This window comes from Salmo salar, chromosome 04 (assembly GCF_965601325.2).
Source record: "Salmo salar chromosome 04, fSalSal1, whole genome shotgun sequence".
Classification (NCBI taxonomy): domain Eukaryota; kingdom Metazoa; phylum Chordata; class Actinopteri; order Salmoniformes; family Salmonidae; genus Salmo; species Salmo salar.
The window spans coordinates 38556068-38575834 of record NC_138294.1 but is presented as its reverse complement, the minus strand read 5'-3'; the positions used below and the strand labels follow the sequence as shown (position 1 = coordinate 38575834).

At 43.4% G+C, this 19767-nt stretch overlaps 1 protein-coding gene across 1 annotated transcript in view; it reads left to right on the top strand.

The window, feature by feature from the left end:
• st6gal1 (ST6 beta-galactosamide alpha-2,6-sialyltranferase 1) overlaps positions 1 to 19767 on the top strand; it is a 165214-nt gene that overhangs the window by 130298 nt on the left and 15149 nt on the right. The gene's annotated exons all lie outside the window — the stretch shown is intronic.

Genomic DNA, 19767 nt, shown 5'->3' with positions numbered 1-19767 from the left:
CTTTGTTGAACTGAAATTGGTACTTAATGCAGGTAAAACCAAGTATGTTATTTCCCAAATCACTTAAAAATATATCTGAGGGGAGCACGTGATGCCGCTGAGCTGTGCAGATGCTAAGAAACTGAGCTCTTCAAAATTATCGTATTATTACCTAAATAACAACGTTGAAACAATATTCTAACATCGGCTGATAAACTGTTAAGTACTTACCTTCCCAAAGAGGCATGGTCCTCTGGCTTAGAGGCAAGAAGGATGACCAAAGTTTGTTGAAACCTAAGATAATGATAAACTCCACAGCTAGCAAGATTAGCATTAGCCCTCATAACTCAGACGACAGTTCCAGACTGTTGCTCGCAGAAGCCTCTTCCGAGTCTGCCGGCATGCTTGCTACTCTACTCCAGGAAATTCAAGATGGTGACAAAGGTCTTTCTCTGAAAATTGACAAGAAATTGTCTGAACTCCATTCTTCCATTGACGACCTGAAATCCTCCCTGAATGATCTCCTTTTGAAAACAACTGAGGCTGAGTTATGCATTAGCACAATTGAAGATACCATCACTCGACATGACCATGAAACAGCTGCAGAAGGACAATGCCCATCTCAAAAACAAGGTAGACCAGATGGAGAACCAGAGCAGATGTAGCAATATCCGTGTGGTGGGATTGAAAGAGGACAGCGAGGGCCGTGACCTGGTCCGTTTCTTCACTCAATGGATCCCTGATGTCCTAGGCATTACCAACTTCACCAAGCCGCTGGAAATCGAACGCACCCACAGAACCTCAACACCGAAACCCACACCAGATGAGCACCCATGGGCTATCCTGATCAGGTTCCTCCATTTCCAGGACAGGGAGAAGATACTGCGATTTGCAAGAGCCAAAGGGGAAATCACCATCGGTGGTAAGAGGGTCAGCCTTTTCCCGGATATGAGCGCGGATCTTGTCAGACGTCGCAAGCAATTCAGACCAGCCGCCAAAGCACTGAAGGAGAAGAACATCACCGGCTACCTCATTCACCCTGCGCGGATGAAAGTTCAGTAGAATGGCCGAAGCCATCTCTTCGACACACCGGGAGAAGTGTTCACTTTTCTCAAAGAACTGAACCATATTTGATTCACGAAGGTATATCCATGGGATAAGATGCAGTTTATAGTTTTTTTCTTGTTTGTGTTGTCCTGGGACTGAGCTCCTGATGTCTACTTGGAATTTGGATCTGTTTACCCCGCAATTCGGTCGCTACAGTTGATTTGGAAATTTTCAACCGTTTTTTTTTCCTCCGTGGTGGGTTTTACTACATTTACAGGATAGTGTATCTTGGTTTTGTCAATATCCACTGGGCGAGGCAAATTAGTAGGCTTAGGCCCATTGCTTTTTTCTCCATTTACATTTCTCCTCTCCTGAATAGAGACTCAAGCAGCCCTTATTGTGGACAGTAAATATGCATCCATAAATGTGTATTCACAACGTTTGTTTTCAACTTAGAGAGCTCGTAGGTTTTAGTTTACACCAAGGTTTAGCTAGTAAGAGTAAGATGGAAAGCGAGCAACAGTGTATCTCTAATAGTGTTTTCTTGTTTGATTGTTGGGATTGTGGTTTTAGTCCGACAATCGGTGTAGGTGGGGTTTCTGTTTTTTTCCATGTTAAATGTAATTTCCTTCTTAAAGAGACACATAGGTCACTTCAGTGTTCAAACTAAAGTTGAAACATGACCTGACTATTTACATATGAGGAATTCCCATTCGGTTGTATATTTGAAACCCAACCTATGCTTAATCCACTAATATTTGTCACATTCAACATAAAAGGTCTTAACAGCCCAGTTAAGAGGAAAAGAGTCTATACATACCTTAAGAAATTAAAGGCTGACATTGTGTTTTTGCAAGAAACACATCTTACAGCCAGTGAACACAAGAAATTGAAGAGGGAATGGGTAGGACAAGTTTTCGCATCCTCTTAACTCCAAAGCAAGAGGACCTGCAATTTTAAACACATTCCCTTCTGTGTCAGCAACACCAAGTCTGATCCCTCAGGCAGGTTTGTTTTGGTGCAGAGGCATATGTATTCGGAGTCTTGGACCCTATTGAATATTTATGCTCCTAACTTCAATGACCATTTGTTTATTTAGACTTTCTTCCTTCAGGTTGCTAAAGCACCATCAGTGTTAGATACCGAGTATCTCCCCAGATTGCTTAGTGACCATTCTCCTCTGGTATTACCAATCTCCATTCCTACTAAGATAAATGGAGCATATACAGTACTGTGCAAAAGTTTTAGGCAGGTGTGAAAAAACAAAATGCAAAGTGAGTGAACAGAATAAAAATCTACATCAAATCAATATTTAGTGTGACCACCCTTTGCCTTCAAAACAGCATCAATTATTCTACAGTGGCTTGCGAAAGTATTCACCCCCTTGGCATTTTTCCTATTTTGTTGCCTTACAACCTGGAATTAAAATGTTTTTTTGGGGGGTTTGTATCATTTGATTTACACAACATGCCTACCACTTTGAAGATGCAAAATATTTTTTATTTTGAAAGAAACAAGAAATAAGACAAAAAAACTGAACTTGAGCATGCATAACTATTCCCCCTCCCCCCCCCCCCCCCCCCACACACACACACACACACACTTTTTGCAGCAATTACAGCTGCAAGTTTCTTGGGGTATGTCTCTATAAGCTTGGCACATCTAGCCGCTGGGATTTTTGCCCATTCTTCAAGGCAAAACTGCTCCAGCTCCATCAAGTTGGATGTGTTCTGCTGGTGTACAGCAATCTTTAAATCATACCACAGATTCTCAATTGGATTGAGGTCTGAAACAGATTTCCCTCAAGAAATTCCCTGTATTTAGCGCCATTTTCCTTAAATTCTGACCAGTTTCCCAGTCCCTGTCAATGAAAAACATCACCACAGTATGATGCTGCCACCACCATGCTTCAATGTGGGGATGGGGTTCTCGGGGTAATGAGAGGTGTTGGGTTTGCGCCAGACATAGCTTTTTCCTTGATGGCCAAAAAGCTACATTTTAATCTTGTCCCTGAATTGTTGGAGGCCATTAAATTCTTACCTTCTAATAAATCTCCTGGGGAGGATGACTTCCCTCCAGAGTTCTATAAAGAATTTAAGGAGCTGTTGGTACCCTACCTTACGGAGGTGCTTAAAACTGTTTTCCAGAGTCAGTAATTCACAAGAAAGGAAAAAAACATTAAAGTGCGCCTCCTATAGACCAATCTCTCTCCTTAATACAGATTGTAAACTGGTCACCAAGATGCTATCTAAGAGACTGGAGTCATGTCTCCCCCTGTTGGTCAACCCAGATCAGACTGGCTTCATTATTAATATATTGTCCTCCAATAATCTCAGAAGGTTTTTTGATATAATTCACCTTACTAACCTAGTGTCGCAGTCTCCCTCGACGCCGAAAATGCCTTTCTCATCTTTTAAAAATTTGGTTTAGGCACCGTGTTTGTAAATTTGATAAAATCTCTACAAATCTCCTAAAGCTAGGTTTGCTACCAATGGGATCACTTCTTCCTCTTTCACTCTCTATAGGTGGAACAGACAAGGTTGCCCAATTATCCCCTACCTCTTTGCCCTCGCCATCGAACTGGCTGAGGCTATTAGAACGTGCCCTGACATACATGGCTTTGAGGTGGGCCCCCATACCCATAAATTATCACTCTTTGCGGACGACCTTATCTTATTTCTAACGAATCCAGAACATTCCCTCTCTCACTTACAGAACCTATTACAGTGTTATAGTTCTTTCTCTGGATATAAGGTCAATTTTGATAAAAGCGAAATCTTACCGTTGTCTGTCTTTGACCATCATAACATCAGGCATAAGTTTCCTTTCAGATGGTCGCCTATGGGCTTCACATATTTGGGCATAATGGTGGATGGTAACCTGAACAACCTCTATAAACTCAATCTGGCCAGCTTGTTGCAAAAGGTGGAGGGTAACCTGTGTAAATGGATGGACTTGCCTCTCACTCTACTGGGTAAAATGTATTAATTAAAATGAATGTCCTGCCCAGATTTATATATTCGTTTCAATCTCTCCCCATCCCTGTGCCCGCAGCATTATTTTCCTCTGTTGACAAGCTGACCAGACGGTTTATCTGGCACGGCAAAACCCCTAGATTTAGCCTGGACAAACTGACCCTTGATTACGGTCAAGAGGGCTTAAACCTCCCCAATTTCAGAATGTACTACTGGGCTGCGCAGTCTAGATTTCTGGCTCAGAGGTTTGACAATGATCCTTCTCCTTCATGGTTGAACATTGAAACGTTTGAGGTAAATGAGGACACTGGGGCAGAATTGTTTTACAAATGGGACAGGAAATCTATAAAAAACTATCACAGACAACCTTTTAATTATACATTCTGACCTGGCATGGTACAAACCGCATGAGCTGTTCAGACGAGAGGGATTTTTTCCCCCTAAAACCCCTCTATGGAACAATAGATTGATTCCTATGTTTTTCCAGAATAGTAACTTTAGACCATGGTCGGATAAGAGCATCACTCTTCTGGAACATTGTTATGAGGGAGTTCTTATGTCCATCGAACAGCTGAAACAGAAATGCCACTTGTCTACCAAGGACTTCTTTAGTTACCTACAACTACGAAATTTTATTAGGGTGAATCTCAAGGAACAATGGAACCTACCTAAGATGTCACCTATTGAACAACTCTGCCATGCAGACCAACCACTGTTCGAGACCATTTCCCATGTTTACAATGCTCTTATGTCAGGACTATCACTGCCTGAGCTAGATAAACCCCGACTTAGATGGGAAAAAGATCTGGGTATTAATCTTGATGAGTGTCTATGGAGTGACCTATGCAGGGATGATATTACTTCCACATTGAACTCCAGATACAGATGATGGAACATTCCTCCATTCCACTTGGCAGTGTTCAAAACTACACGGTTTCTGGCAGGTAGTATGCGATACCATACCCTCAATTCATGGGGTTGTATTCCCTTTAGACCCGGAGGTCTGTCTACTGGGTGACTTTACTCATTCCAATCTTAGGCAAAGCCATACTATAAAGCTAACAGAAATATTATTAGCGATTGCAAGAAATGTATTGACTTGAAATGGAAATCGGATTCCCCCTGCCAGTTGCAATGTGGCTATCAGAAGTTAATATTTGTATCCCACTGGAGAAAATGACTTACGTGTTGAGGAACAAGAGAGACATTTTACAGAATTTAGCAACCTTTTATTGATTATATGGAGGAACTCCCCTCACATCACATCGATTGCATCTCTATATAATCCTAACGTAATGTTTCACACTTATAATATGTAGCCTATGGCAGGTGACCATGTGATCCAATGTCTCATTCTTTTTTTATTATTATTATCATTTATCATATTTTTAAATATATATTTTTGTTGCATTGCATTTATATTCAGGTCTGTTATCTTGTAAGGTTACTGTCACTTTGTTATATTGTTGTCTAATATCTTATATTTGTTTTGAATGTTCTTAATTGGAAAAAAATGTATACATATATAATACATTCTTGACCTTTGTGCTGTTGACTGTGCCCAATAATGTTTGTACCATGTTTTGTGTTCTACCATGCTGTGTTGTCATGTGTTGCTGCCTTGCTATGTTGTTGTCTTTGGATTCTTTATGTAGTGTTGTGTTGTCTCTCTTGTCGTGATCTGTGTTTTGTCCTATATTTATATATTCCTATATAAATATATATATATATTTTATCCCTGTCCCCTCAGGCCTTTTGCCTTTTGGTAGGCCGCCATTGTAAATATGAATTTGTTCTTAACTGACTTGCCTAGTTAAATAAAGGTGAAATAAAAATACTATAAATATCTGAGGATTTATCCATACTTACTTTGGATTGCGCCCTCATTGATCGTGTTGCTGCTTATAAATATCTGGGCATCTGGATTGATGAAAATACATCTATCAATTAGCATGTTGATCATTTTTTATATAACTAAAGAATTAAAATAGGTTTCTTCTATAGGAACAGGTCCTGTCTTTCATTAAATAGTAGAAAACAAATAATTCAGTCAACATTCATTCCGTTTATTGTCTGTGGCGATATTGTCTATATGAATGCAGATGTATTGAAACCATTGGACGCAGTTTATCATAGTGCTTTATTACGGGCAATAGGTTGTTACATATCATTGCATTTTGTATCAGAAAGTAGGCTGGCCCTCTTTGAAGTCTCGTAGATCAATGCATTGCACTCTTTTTGCACTCAGCCATCATACCGCTCAGGAGGGAGACGTGTTCTGTCTCCTAGAGATGAACGTACTTTGGTGCGAAAAGTGCAAATCAATGCCAGAACAACAGCAAAGGACCTTGTGAATATGCTGGAGGAAACAGGTACAAAAGTGTCTATATCCACAGTAAAACGAGTCCTATATCGACATAACCTTAAAGGCTGCTCAGCAAGGAAGACGCCACTGCTCCAAAACCGCCATAAAAAAAAACAGACTACGGTTTGCAACTGCACATGGGGACAAAGGTCATACTTTTTGTAGAAATGTCCTCTGGTCTGATGAAACAAAAATAGAACTGTTTGGCCATAATGACCATCGTTATGTTTGGAGGAAAAAGGGGCTTGCAAGCCGAAGAACACCATTCCAACCATGAAGCACGGGGTGGCAGCATCATGTTGTGGGGGTGCTTTGCTGCAGGAGGTACTGGTGCACTTCACAAAATAGATGGCATCATGGGGATGGAAAATGATGTGGATATATTGAAGCAACATCTCAAGACATCAGTCAGAAAGTTAAAGCTTGGTCACAAATGGGTCTTCCAAATGGACAATGACCCCAGGCATACTTCCAAAGTTGTAGCAAAATGGCTTAAGGACAACAAAGTCAAGGTATTGGAGTGGACATCACAAACCCTGACCTCAATCCTATAGAAAATTTGTGGACAGAACTGAAAAAGTGTATGTGATCAAGGAGGCCTGCAAACCTGACTCAGTTACACCATCTCTGTCAGGAGGAATGGTCCAAAATGTACCCAACTTATTGTGGGAAACTTGTGGAAGGCTACCCGAAACCTTTGACCCAAGTTAAACAATGTAAAGGCAATGCTACCAAATACTAATTGAGTGTACGTAAACTTCTGACCCACTGGGAATGTGATGAAAGAAATAAAAGCTGAAATATATCATTCTCTCTACTATTATTCTGACATTTCACATTGTTAAAATAAAGTGGTGATCCTAACTGACCTAAGACAGAGAATGTCAGAAATTGTGAAAAACTGAGTTTAAATGTGTTTGGCTAACGTGTATGTAAACTTCCGACTTCAACTGTATTTAAATAGTGTAGTAGGGTGGTGAGTTTTTAGTGCGTGTAGGGTTAGATTGTAGGGTATTTGTTCATTTATTTGTAGTTATAATTTTTTTAAAGCAAAAGTATAAGGGAGGTATACTCCAGTCCAGTAGGTGGCGGTAATGCAACATTTATTGTATGTCAACGTCATCGAAGAAGGGACACGTAGGTGAACGAATATATTTGATAGCTATTCATCTGATTGATAAAGTTGATAAAAATACCATTAACAAGCCTGCTATCTTGAAACTGCTGGGGGAAAGCTAGCTAACGTTATCTTACCCCCACCAACAGAGTTCACCTCAGTTAGCTAGCTAACCCCCACCAACATAGTTCACCTCAGCTAGCTAGCTAAGTGGACTCTAGCTAGAGTTCTAGAAAAGAAAAACTAGCTAGATAATTGATAGTTATATTGGTAGCTAGTTGCTGAAGATTTGAGCAGTTTTTGTCAAACTACTTTGTTCCCTTGCCTGTTTATTGATGCTTTTCTGACTGAAAGTTGGCATGAAAAATGCCTGTCCTTGTTTTACTGCAAATAGGCTGTGTTGTTTTCATATAATTTGGCTGATTAGGGGGCTTGTGCACATTTACATTAGTGTTTCATTAAGTTAGCTGACTAAGATAATTATTTTTCATGTTTTGGTTGCATTTGGCATTGCTGACAGGCCAGTATGCTGAGCGTAGTAGTGATTGTAGGATCATTTTTGCCTTCACACTGAATACAATTACATTGACAAGGGGGAGGTTTTCCTAGATTTCTATCCCTACTCTGAGACGCTTTGTGAATATGGGCCCTAGAAGAAATCTGTTGCCTTATACCTTGCACAGCAGTCCTTTCACCACAGGACCCTAGAGCAGGGGTAGGCAACCCTGTTCCTGGAGTGCTGCAGGACCCTAGAGCAGGGGTAGACAACCATGTTCCTGGAGTGCTGCTGGACCCCAGAGCAGGGGTAGACAACCATATTCCTGGAGTGCTGCAGGACCCTAGAGCAGGGGTAGACAACCCTGTTCCTGGAGTGCTGCAGGACCCTAGAGCAGGGGTAGGCAACCCTGTTCCTGGGGTGCCACAGGCACTGCTGGATTTAGTTTCAACTAGGCACCACAACAGGGATGTGTTAATTTCACTTAAACTTTTGCTACGTTGCGGAACAGTTTGTACTGAACGCCACATTTTCCCCAAAACATTCCTGTTCGTTCTTGAACAATCTGAGATACATTTGCTCAGTTTGGTGGGTGTGCCGGGGTGGGGCTTGAAGCAATGAGTGAAGTATTTAAAGAGAAGCAGTGCATTTTGAACCCACAACCCAACCCCTCCCCGTTTTTCAAGTAGTCGTTAAGTACAGCACCGTTTCCATTCAATTAAGTTTTTATGTACTGAACGCAGACCTGACCAAATTAAAGATTTGATCAGTTAAGTGATTATCTAAATTCAACACCTGTTCTTCCAGGTCGGTTAAATCAAAACATGAAGTGCCTGTGGCTCTCCAGGACCAGGGTTTCTTACCCCTGCCCTAGAGGCATTAGTCAATGCTTATTTATGCTGAATATTGTATGTGAATTTCCATATCAATGACAAAAGGTTTGAATTGTTCAGCAACATGTGCAGTAAATGCTAACACGGCTTTGGTGATGAAAGGTACATAATGCATTTATTGTCAGCTCCCTATCAGGCCACAGCATGTTGTGACATGGGCCTGGATGCTGACACATCTTCAAGCTGACTGACTGAAGACTGTGGCCTTCAGTGGTACCAGAAGCAAGGGCATTACCTGGGAGTGCAGCAACAGTCTGTCACTCAGCCATTCTGTCAACATGTATTGTATGTAACCACTATAATTCATACCAAAAGCAATCACTGACTTATATTCACTTTGTCCCGTTCTTCAATCTTGTCTGGGGATATACACTACCGTTCAAAAGTCGGGGGTCACTTAGAAATGTCCTTGTTTTTGAAAAAAAAGCACATTTTTTGTCCATTAAAATAACAAATTGATCAGAAATACAGTGTAGACATTGTTAATGTTGTAAATGACTATTGTAGCTAGAAACGGCTTATTTTATATGGAATATCAACAGAGGCCCATTATCAGCAACCTGTGTTCCAATGGCACGTTGTTTTAGCTAATCCAAGTTTGTTATTTTAAAAGGCTAATTAATCATTAGAAAAACCTTTTGCAATTATGTTAGCACAGCTGAAAACTGTCGTGATAATTAAAGAAGCAATAAAACTGACCTTCTTTAGACTAGTTGAGTATCTGGAGCATCAGCATTTGTGGGTTCGATTACAGGCTCAAATTGGTCAGAAACAAAGCTTTCTTCTGAAACTTGTCAGTCTATTCTTGTTCTGAGAAATGAAGGCTATTCCATGCGAGAAATTACCAAGACACTTTGATCAGAACAACAGTTTTCAGCTGTGCTGACATAATTGCCAAAGGGTTTTCTAATGATCAATTAGCCTTTTAAAATTATAAACTTGGATTAGCTAACACAATGTGCCATTGGAACACAGGAGTGATGGTTGCTGATAATGGGCCTTTGAACACCTATGTAGATATTCCATTAAAAATCAGCCAATAAAAATGTATTCACCCTAGACATGAGACTTGCATTTACTTTAGACCATCTGAATCATAAGCTCCAAGTTTTCTTTGTTTAAGTTACCACAGATGTTAGTAAAAGTTGGTGACAAACATGCTATGAAAATTTTATTATTTTGTAATCTAACAACATTTTCACGAGCTTATACAAAACTTTATTGCATTTGGTCATCCCCAAAATGCAGCCTTTAAAAGCCTTGATAGTTGCATCCTGCCACAGGGAAAGCATATAGCTGACAACAGGGTGGCAGGTGTTTTGATGTGTTCTTCTAGAGTTTCATAGCCCTGCAGACTCACCTTGGGATAGGAGGATGGACACATGTTAGTTTTGATAAAAGTCTGGGAGACTTTTACAGGGAGGAGAGAGCATGAATTTTGGAATGAGTATGGTAAATCCAATCTAACCAGTGGCTCTGGATAATATGCTATGTCATCACACAGGCAGACTGCCACAGTGAAGGAGGTTTACATGATGCATATGACTGTAGTTTACTATTCTGTGCTCTGGAGAGATCACAGGTAGTTGGTTAGAAGGCTCTGGAGGTCCTTGCACCATTCTGTCTGTAGTACCTGGAGAGAGATAGTGAGTGCTAGAAAGAGAGCGAGCCCTGACCTCCCACTGGCCCAGGGCCTCCTGCCTAGTATCATGCAATGTAAAGGAAAACAATAATATCATGACTTACTGAGAGAGTGCTCCATGTTCCTGCTGGTAGCAAGCCTCAACCTGGATGCATTGAAATGTCCTGCATTGTAGTATGGTTTCATCTATCTCCACCAGGCTCCAAGAAATCAGATGACAAACCTGTAGAGACTAACAAGAAAATGGTACCTGTATTTAGGATTCATGTATCAGTATCCATATTTCACATGTATGTCTTTAAATGACAATAGGTCTGAGTATGCATGCCATTTTGTGATAACGGCTATGACAAATTACACATACATAAGAAGTTATAGCTAGTTAAACTATTATTTATATTTTATGGCACAACGTCACATCTCACTAACATTTCCTAAGGTAAATAGTAAATGCAACTATTGTGGCAAATCCGTCTTGTGGCTAGCTTCACATAGCTAGGTGATTGTATTCCATCATGACAACATGCTCCTCCTTACTTGACTGTAGTTAGCTAGCTTATTAAGTATCAAATTTCAAATCAAAATCAAATCAAATTTATTTTTATATAGCCCTTCGTACATCAGCTGATATTCTCAAAGTGCTGTACAGAAACCCAGCCTAAAACCCCAAACAGCAAGCAAAGCATGTGAAAGAAGCACGGTGGCTAGGAAAAACTCCCTAGGAAAAACTCCCTAGAAAGGCCAAAAACCTAGGAAGAAACCTAGAGAGGAACCAGGCTATGAGGGGTGGCCAGTCCTCTTCTGGCTGTGCAGGGTGGATATTATAACAGAACATAGTCAAGATGTTAAAATGTTAAAATGTTCATAAATGACCAGCATGGTCAAATAATAATAATCATAGTAGTTGTCGAGGGTGCAACAAGCACGTCCGGTGAACAGGTCAGGGTTCCATAGCCGCAGGCAGAACAGTTGAAACTGGAGCAGCAGCACGGCCAGGTGGACTGGGGACAGCAAGGAGTCATCATACCAGGTAGTCCTGAGGCATGGTCCTAGGGCTCAGGTCCTCCGAGAGAAAGACAGAAAGAGAGAAAGAGAGAATTAGAGAGAGCATATTTAAATACACACAGGACACCGGATAAGACAAGAGAAATACTCCAGATGTAACAGACTGACCCTAGCCCCCCGACACATAAACTACTGCAGCATAAATACTGGAGCCTGAGACAGGAGGGATCAGAAGACACTGTGGCCCCATCCGATGATACCCCCAGACAGGGCCAAACAGGCAGGATATAACCCCACCCACTTTGCCAAAGCACAGCCCCCACACCACTAGAGGGATGTCTCCAACCACCAACTTACCGTCCTAAGACAAGGCCGAGTATAGCCCACAACGATCTCCGCCATGGCACAACCCAAGGGGGGGGCGCCAACCCAGACAGGAAGACCACGTCAGTGACTCAACCCACTCAAGTGACGCACCCCTCCCATGGACGGCATGGAAGAACACCAGTAGGCCAGTGACTCAGCCCCTGTAAAAGGGTTAGAGGCAGAGAATCCCAGTGGAAAGAGGGGAACCGGCAAGGCAGAGACAGCAAGGGCGGTTCGTTGCTCCAGCCTTTCCGTTCACCTTCACACTCCTGGGCCAGACTATACTTAATCATAGGACCTACTGAAGAGATAAGTCTTCAGTAAAGACTTAAAGGTTGAGACTGAGTCTGCGTCTCTCACATTGGTAGGCAGACCATTCCATAAAAATGGAGCTCTATAGGAGAAAGCCCTACCTCCAGCCGTTTGCTTAGAAATTCTAGGGACATTAGGAGGCCTGCGTCTTGTGACCGTAGCGTACGTGTAGGTATGTAGGGCAGGACCAAATCGGAAAGATAGGTAGGAATAAAGCCCATGTAATGCTTTGTAGTTTAGCAGTAAAACCTTGAAATCAGCCCTTGCCTTAACAGGAAGCCAGTGTAGGGAGGCTAGCACTGGAGTAATATGATCAAATTTTTTGGTTCTAGTCAGGATTCTAGCAGCCGTATTTAGCACTAACTGAAGTTTATTTAGTGCTTTAGCCGGAAAGTAGAGCATTGCAGTAGTCCAGCCTAGAAGTAACAAAAGCATGGATTAATTTTTCTGCGTCATTTTTGGACAGAAAATTTCTGATTTTTGCAATGTTACGTAGATGGAAAAAAGCTGTCCTTGAAACAGTCTTGATATGTTCTTCAAAAGAGAGATCAGGGTCCAGAGTAACGCCGAGGTCCTTCACAGTTTTATTTGAGACGACTGTACAACCATCCAGATTAATTGTCAGATTCAACAGAAGATCTCTTTGTTTCTTGGGACCTAGAACAAGCATCTCTATCCACTCTATTATTCAATAAGTGATCTAGTTAACGTGAGCTAGCTAACATGCATTGCTTCTGACTTTCCACGATCCTGCTTGCTTTATAGCTGACAAATATTGAGCTACCTAGAAAATAATGTTTTTTGATAATTGCTGTTTAGTTCATTAGCTAGCAAGCTAAATGTAAAACTAAGTCTGGCTATGAAACACAGCTAGCTAGCCAACTCGACTTTATCCGTTGTAGCCAAGCTATCTAGCTTGATGCTCAGTAATGTTAGCTTACCATGCTTTTCTGGACATTCCTCTCGTCGACTCCTTCTTGCCTACTCTCGTCCCTTTTTTTTACAGGTTCAAAACTATGTGGTTGTTGTCCGGTCCCTTATTGTTAGAAGCAACCCACTTGTAACACAGCCACCTGATGCAGTCAATGGCTCAGTGTTCCAAAACTGTTCACCTGTTTCTACATCAAGCAAGGAAATTGTATTTGTGTGTGTTTTATGGTGCACGTGGGGCACAGCAGCATATTGTAGTGACCCGCACAGACAGCTGTGTGTTATGTGTTCAGCTATTCATTGGTTGTGTTGTACTTACCAGTACCCAGTGTTCACGGGGTCCGGCATGCCAATCAACCTGCTATCTGCCAATCACGGGAATGTTCTGATGCCGGGCATCCTGGTGGTTGGCGGAGTGGTGTGGAGGGGGGTTGGGCAGGAGGATGGAACATTGGAGGTTAAGACCAAGTTTAGCCATTGTTCTCTCACTTATGTCTGGCCTTCACAAGAGACGGTCACGGTTGTTTTATAGGGTATCCTTCATTTATTTGGCGTGGGCTACAGCCAAACAGTAGCCTGTGTGAAGTTAGGTTAATAAGCCGTAAATTCGTAAACTCAATCCTCTGTCTGGACAATTGTTCCTTTATGATCTTGTCAGGTCATTACATTGGTGTCAGAAGTAAAAACGTTGATAAAAGTTAGCCAGCTAGCTAGCTGACTTCCGTGGCTAGCTAACGTACGTGAGAACGGGGGTTGAACATGCTTCGAGGGAATCTGAAGGTGGAGGTAGGGGACGATTATGTCCAAGGAGGTGTGTGTGCATGGACGTTGGAGGATCTGGCTGAGGAGATCGCCGGGGCGTCGGAGCACAGAGGCCGCTTGAGGAAGGACGTTAGAATGATGCCGGCTGAAGCGGGCAGGAGAGCTTCGTCGACTGTGCTTCGCGCGGATTCTGGTGGGCAGACTGAAGGGGTGACGTCGACGCGGCGGGACGAGGGAATCTGCGGCTCAGGATGTAAATAAACATGGCGGCGCCCAGTTCCTGATTGCGTCCGTATCTGTTAAGACCCCAAAGTATACCGGTAAGGCAGATTGGGAAGCTTTTCATGCTCAGTTTGATCTGTTAGCTCATTTTGGGTGGTGGTCGAATGAAGATAGGGCACTGCAGTTGGCTTTGTGACTCACGGATGATGCTCTGGCCTGTTTGATATTGATTAGCCCCGAGGACAGACGTGATTCAGCTGGGGCTTTGGTGGGGGTGCAGGTAGACAGACCCACTGTGCGGGCTGAGGGGCAGAGCAGCCCAAAGCCGGAAAAGCCTGCATTGGTGGCAGAAATGACTGAACTAATTCGTGCTGTGTCGCTACAGGCGACACAAAACACACGCCCTGGTCCCAGGGTCTGCTGGGGGTGTGGCCAGCCAGGCCATCTGCGGCAAGATTGCCCCATGTTCCCCAGAGCTCAGGAAAACGTCTCGGGGTCCTCATAGCCCGGGTAGTGCGGACCCCTGGCTCACATTCTCAACCACCATCAATTTCAGGAGGAGCCCACCGGCACAGATGGGGAAGCAAGGCTCCACTTCCCCTAGAAGCAGACGATGGCAAGCTGATGGAGCCTGTTGTGGTGGTAGGCCGGACCTGTGTTGGGGACTTTTGTCATGTCACTGTGGAGGGGGTGCCCTGCTCTGCCCTGGTGGACACTGTGTCCACAGTAACCCTGGTGAGGCCAGATATTGTGCCAGGTTGGACTCAGTGTGAACAGGTGAGCTGGCACCCATGAAAGGGAAGGGAATAATGACTCTGACAATAGGGGGCAGGTCTGTGCGTTATCCTGTGTGGGTGGCGGCTGTGCAGGACCCTTGTATCCTGGGGTTGGACTTTCTTAGGAGCACAGGCTGCCAGTTAGACCTAAATGGGGGCACACTGAGCTTCCAGGGGGGCCGGCAGTCACCATGGCCCCCCCTAATATCACATTCACACAACCCAACAAACCCTTTACTCCAACACTTAAAGCAGCAGAGACTCATGGCTACCCCCCCTCCCCCACATCTGTGTGTGACTTTTCCCCAGCCTCTCTGTCACCTACAACTGTGAGTTACATTCCCCCTGCTACCTCCACGACACATCCCTCCATGAGCCCGGGCCGCGCCCCCCCAGCCCAGCTACCCCAGATTGGAGAGGAGAGGACACTGTCTGCGATTAGGGAGATATCGGGGAGGAACTGTGTTGATCTTGACCCCGAGCAGCAGGAATAGTTGTGGCATTTGCTGTTTGAATTCAGAGACAGCTTTGCGCTGAGTGAGGTAGAGGTGGGTCAGACTCATCTGGTGCAGCATGAGATCGACACAGGTGATGCTCGGCCCATCAAGATGCGTCCTCACCGTATCCCGTTGGCACGCCAGGAGGCGGCAGACAAGGCTGTGTTGGAGATGCAGCGGGCAGATTTCATCGAGCCCTCAGACAGCCCCTGGGCGGAGCCAGTCGTCATGGTTCCTAAGAAGGGGGCAAGCTGAGGTTCTGTGCGGACTACAGGTGGCTGAATGAGGTAACAAGGAAGGACTCATACCCCATACCACGTATCGATGAGTCGCTGGACCTGGTTAGGGGGTCCTCCTGGTTCTCCTCACAAGACCTCCGCAGTGGCTACTGGCAGGTGCCCCTCTCCCGAGAGGTCAGAGCCAAAAATGCGTTCTCCACTAACAGAGGACACTGGCAGTTCAAGGTCCTGTGCTTCGGCCTGTGCAATGCTCCAGCTACTTTTGAGCGTTTGATGGACAGGGTGCTGGATGGCATCCCCCGACAGCATTGTCTGGTATACCAATGTTTGCGGGTCTGCCATGCCAATCAACCTGCTATCTGCCAATCACAGGAATGCCTGGAATGTTCTGATGCAGGGCATCCTGGTGGTTGGCGGAGTGACGTGGAGGGGGGTTGGGCAGGGGGATGGAGCATTGGAAGTTAACTTCTATGGGTTAGGTGGGACGTTAGCGTCCCACTATTTTCAACAGCCAGTGGAATCGCGTGGTGCGAAATACAAATACCTCAAAAATGCTATAATTTCAATATTTCAAACATACGACTATTTTACACCATTTGAAAGATAAGACTCTCGTGAATCTAACCACATTGTCCATTTTCAAAAAGGCTTTACAGTGAAAGCAAAACATTAGATTATCATTTACATTTACGTCATTTAGCAGACGCTCTTATCCAGAGCGACTTACAAATTGGTGCATTCACCTTATGATATCCAGTGGAACAACCACTTTACAATAGTACATCTATATCTTTTTTTTTGGGGGGGGGGGGGGGGTTAGAAGGATTACTATATCCTATCCCAGGTATTCCTTAAAGAGGTGGGGTTTCAGGTGTCTACGGAAGGTGGTGATTGACTCCGCTGTCCTGGCGTTGTGAGGGAGCCAGAGCAGCGAACAGTTTTGACTGGGCTGAGCGGGAACTGTGCTTCCGAAGAGGTAGGGGGGCCAGCAGGCCAGAGGTGGATGAACGCAGTGCCTTTGTTTGGGTGTAGGGCCTGATCAGAGCCTGAAGGTACGGAGGTGCCGTTCCCCTCACAGCTCCGTAGGCAAGCACCATGGTCTTGTAGCAGATGCGAGCTTCAACTGGAAGCCAGTGGAGTGTGCGGAGGAGCGGGGTGACGTGAGAGAACTTGGGAAGGTTGAACACCAGACGGGCTGCGGCGTTCTGGATGAGTTGTAGGGGTTTAACGGCACAGGCAGGGAGCCCCGCCAACAGGGAGTTGCAGTAATCCAGACGGGAGATGACAAGTGCCTGGATTAGGACCTGCGCCGCTTCCTGTGTAAGGCAGGGTCGTCCTCTGCGAATGTTGTATAGCATGAACCTACAGGATCGGGTCACCGCCTTGATGTTAGCGGAGAACGACAGGGTGTTGTCCAGGGTCACGCCGAGGCTCTTAGCACTCTGGGAGGAGGACACAATGGAGTTGTCCACCGTGATGGCGAGATCATGGAAAGGGCAGTCCTTCCCCGGGAGGAAGAGCAGCTCCGTCTTGCCGAGGTTCAGCTTGAGGTGGTGATCCGTCATCCACACTGATATGTCTGCCAGACATGCAGAGATGCGATTCGCCACCTGGTTATCAGAAGGGGGAAAGGAGAAGATTAATTGTGTGTCGTCTGCGTAGCAATGATAGGAGAGACCATGTGAGGATATGACAGAGCCAAGTGACTTGGTGTATAGCGAGACACCGGGTAGGAGCGACCTGTCAGGTAGGATGCAATCCAAGAGTGAGCCGCGCCGGAGAGTACATAGACACAAATAACCACACAGCCATTTTTCAAGCAAGCATATATGTCACAAAAACCCAAAACACAGCTAAATGCAGCACTAACCTTTGATGATCTTCATCAGATGACACTCCTAGGACATTATGTTATACAATACATGCATGTTTTGTTCAATCAAGTTCATATTTATATAAAAAAACAGCTTTTTACATTGGCGTGTGATGTTCAGAAATTGTATTCCCACTGAAAACTTCCGGTGAATTTACTAAATTACTCATGATAAACGTTCACAAAATACATAACAATTATTTTAAGAATTATAGATACAGAACTCCTTTATGCAATCGCTATGTCAGACTTTAAAATAGCTTTTCGACGAAAGCCCATTTTGCAATATTCTGAGTACATAGCTCAGCCATCACGGCTAGCTAATTTGACACCCGCCAAGTTCGGGGCAACCTAAACTCAGAATTACTATTAGAAAAATTGGATTATCTTTGCTGTTCGTCGTCAGAATGCACTCCCAGGACTGCTACATCCACAACAAATGTTGTTTTTGTTCCAAATAATCCATAGTTATGTGCAAATACCCCCGTTTTGTTCGTGCGTTCAGGTCACTATCCAAAGGGTAACACGCGAGCGCATTTCGAGACAAAAAAATTCTAAATGTTCCATTACCGTACTTAGAAGCATGGCAAATGCTGTTTAAAATCTATTTTTATGGTATTTTTCTCGTAAAATAGCGATAATATTCCAACCGGACAATACTGTATTCATTCAAAGAGGAAAATAAAAAATGCCAACTGCAGTGCCCGTGAATGCGCATTTCCATTCCCTTTGTCCTCAGGCAGACCACTGACAAACTTAGCTACTATACTTTGCCCAGAGACAGGAGACGCCCCAATCCGCTTTCTGGCGGCTTTAGAGAGCCAATGGAAGCCTTAGAAAGTGCAACATAACCCCACGGATACTGTATTTTCGATAGACAAGCAAAAGGAGAACTACAAAATCGCAGACAGGCCACTTCCTACTTGGAATCTTCTCAGGTTTTTGCCTGCCATATGAGTTCTGTTATACTCACAGACACCATTCAAACAGTTTTAGAAACTTTAGGGTGTTTTCTATCCAAATCTACTAATAATATGCATATTCTCATTTCTGGGCAAGAGTAGTAACCAGTTTAAATCGGGTGCGTTTTTTATCCGGCCGTGAAAATACTGCCCCCTAGCCCAGACAGGTTAGACCAGGATTAGCCATCACTTACATCTGGCCTTCACAAGAGAAGGTCACGGTTGTTTTATAGGTTATCCTTCATTTATTTGGCATGGGCTACGGCCAAACAGTAGCCTGTGTGAAGTTGGGTTAATAAACCGTCAATTCGTAAACTCAATCCTCTGTCTGGACAATTGTTCCTTTATGATCTAGTCAGGTCATTACAATATAATAGATTTTATCTCCAATTTCCACCCCAAAAGTGAGATTTCATATTGATACACACCTATATGTGCTACACGTTATTGTTTGGAGGGTGCTAATGTGAAACATGGCCTTTAAACTTTGAACATGTTCTTTCAAACTGAACGCAGCCCAGTCAAATGAAATTGATCAATGAGCCGTGGCATTGATCCAGCAATGGTGTATTAGATACCACCCACATATGTTTGCTTGAACCCCCTCATTATCATATTTTAGGAAGAATTACAGAAATAAATTAAGAAATAATATAAATGAATAAAATTAAAGAAAGTGGGATTCATTATTTAAATCATTGTTTATCTATTTATGTGTGGATGTATTTACTTATTCATGTTTTTATCTGTTTGTGTGTGGATTTATTTACTTTTTCATGTTTTTATCTGTTTGTGTGCATTTATCTATTTCTTCATTTCATTCTAATTACGGCAGCTTTGTTCCTCCATATCATGCAGGGCTCATCTGTGAAAGGGACCGTGGACTCACGATGACTTCTTGCTTAAATAAAGGTTCACTAAATGAGTCCACCATTTTGTTTACAATGTTACTACCACTTTTCACATCCAAAGAAATAAATGTGTGTCCTAAGGTGTGTGAAAAAGTCATATGAAAAACTAATATGCATATCAAATTAGGGGTGGCAGGTAGCCAAGTGTGTAGAGCGTTGGGCCAGTACCGAAAGGTTGCTAGATCGAATCCCTGAGCTGACAAGATAAAAATCTGTTGTTCTGCCCCTGAAAAAGGCAGTTAACCCACTGTTCCTAAACCGTCATTCTAAATAAGAATTTGTTCTTAACTGACTTGCCTAGTTAAATAAAGGGGTAAAAATATATATATCTATGTTTACTTGAACAGAATACAGCATAGTGTGTACACAGTAGAATATAATGCTTAAAAGAGTAGTTC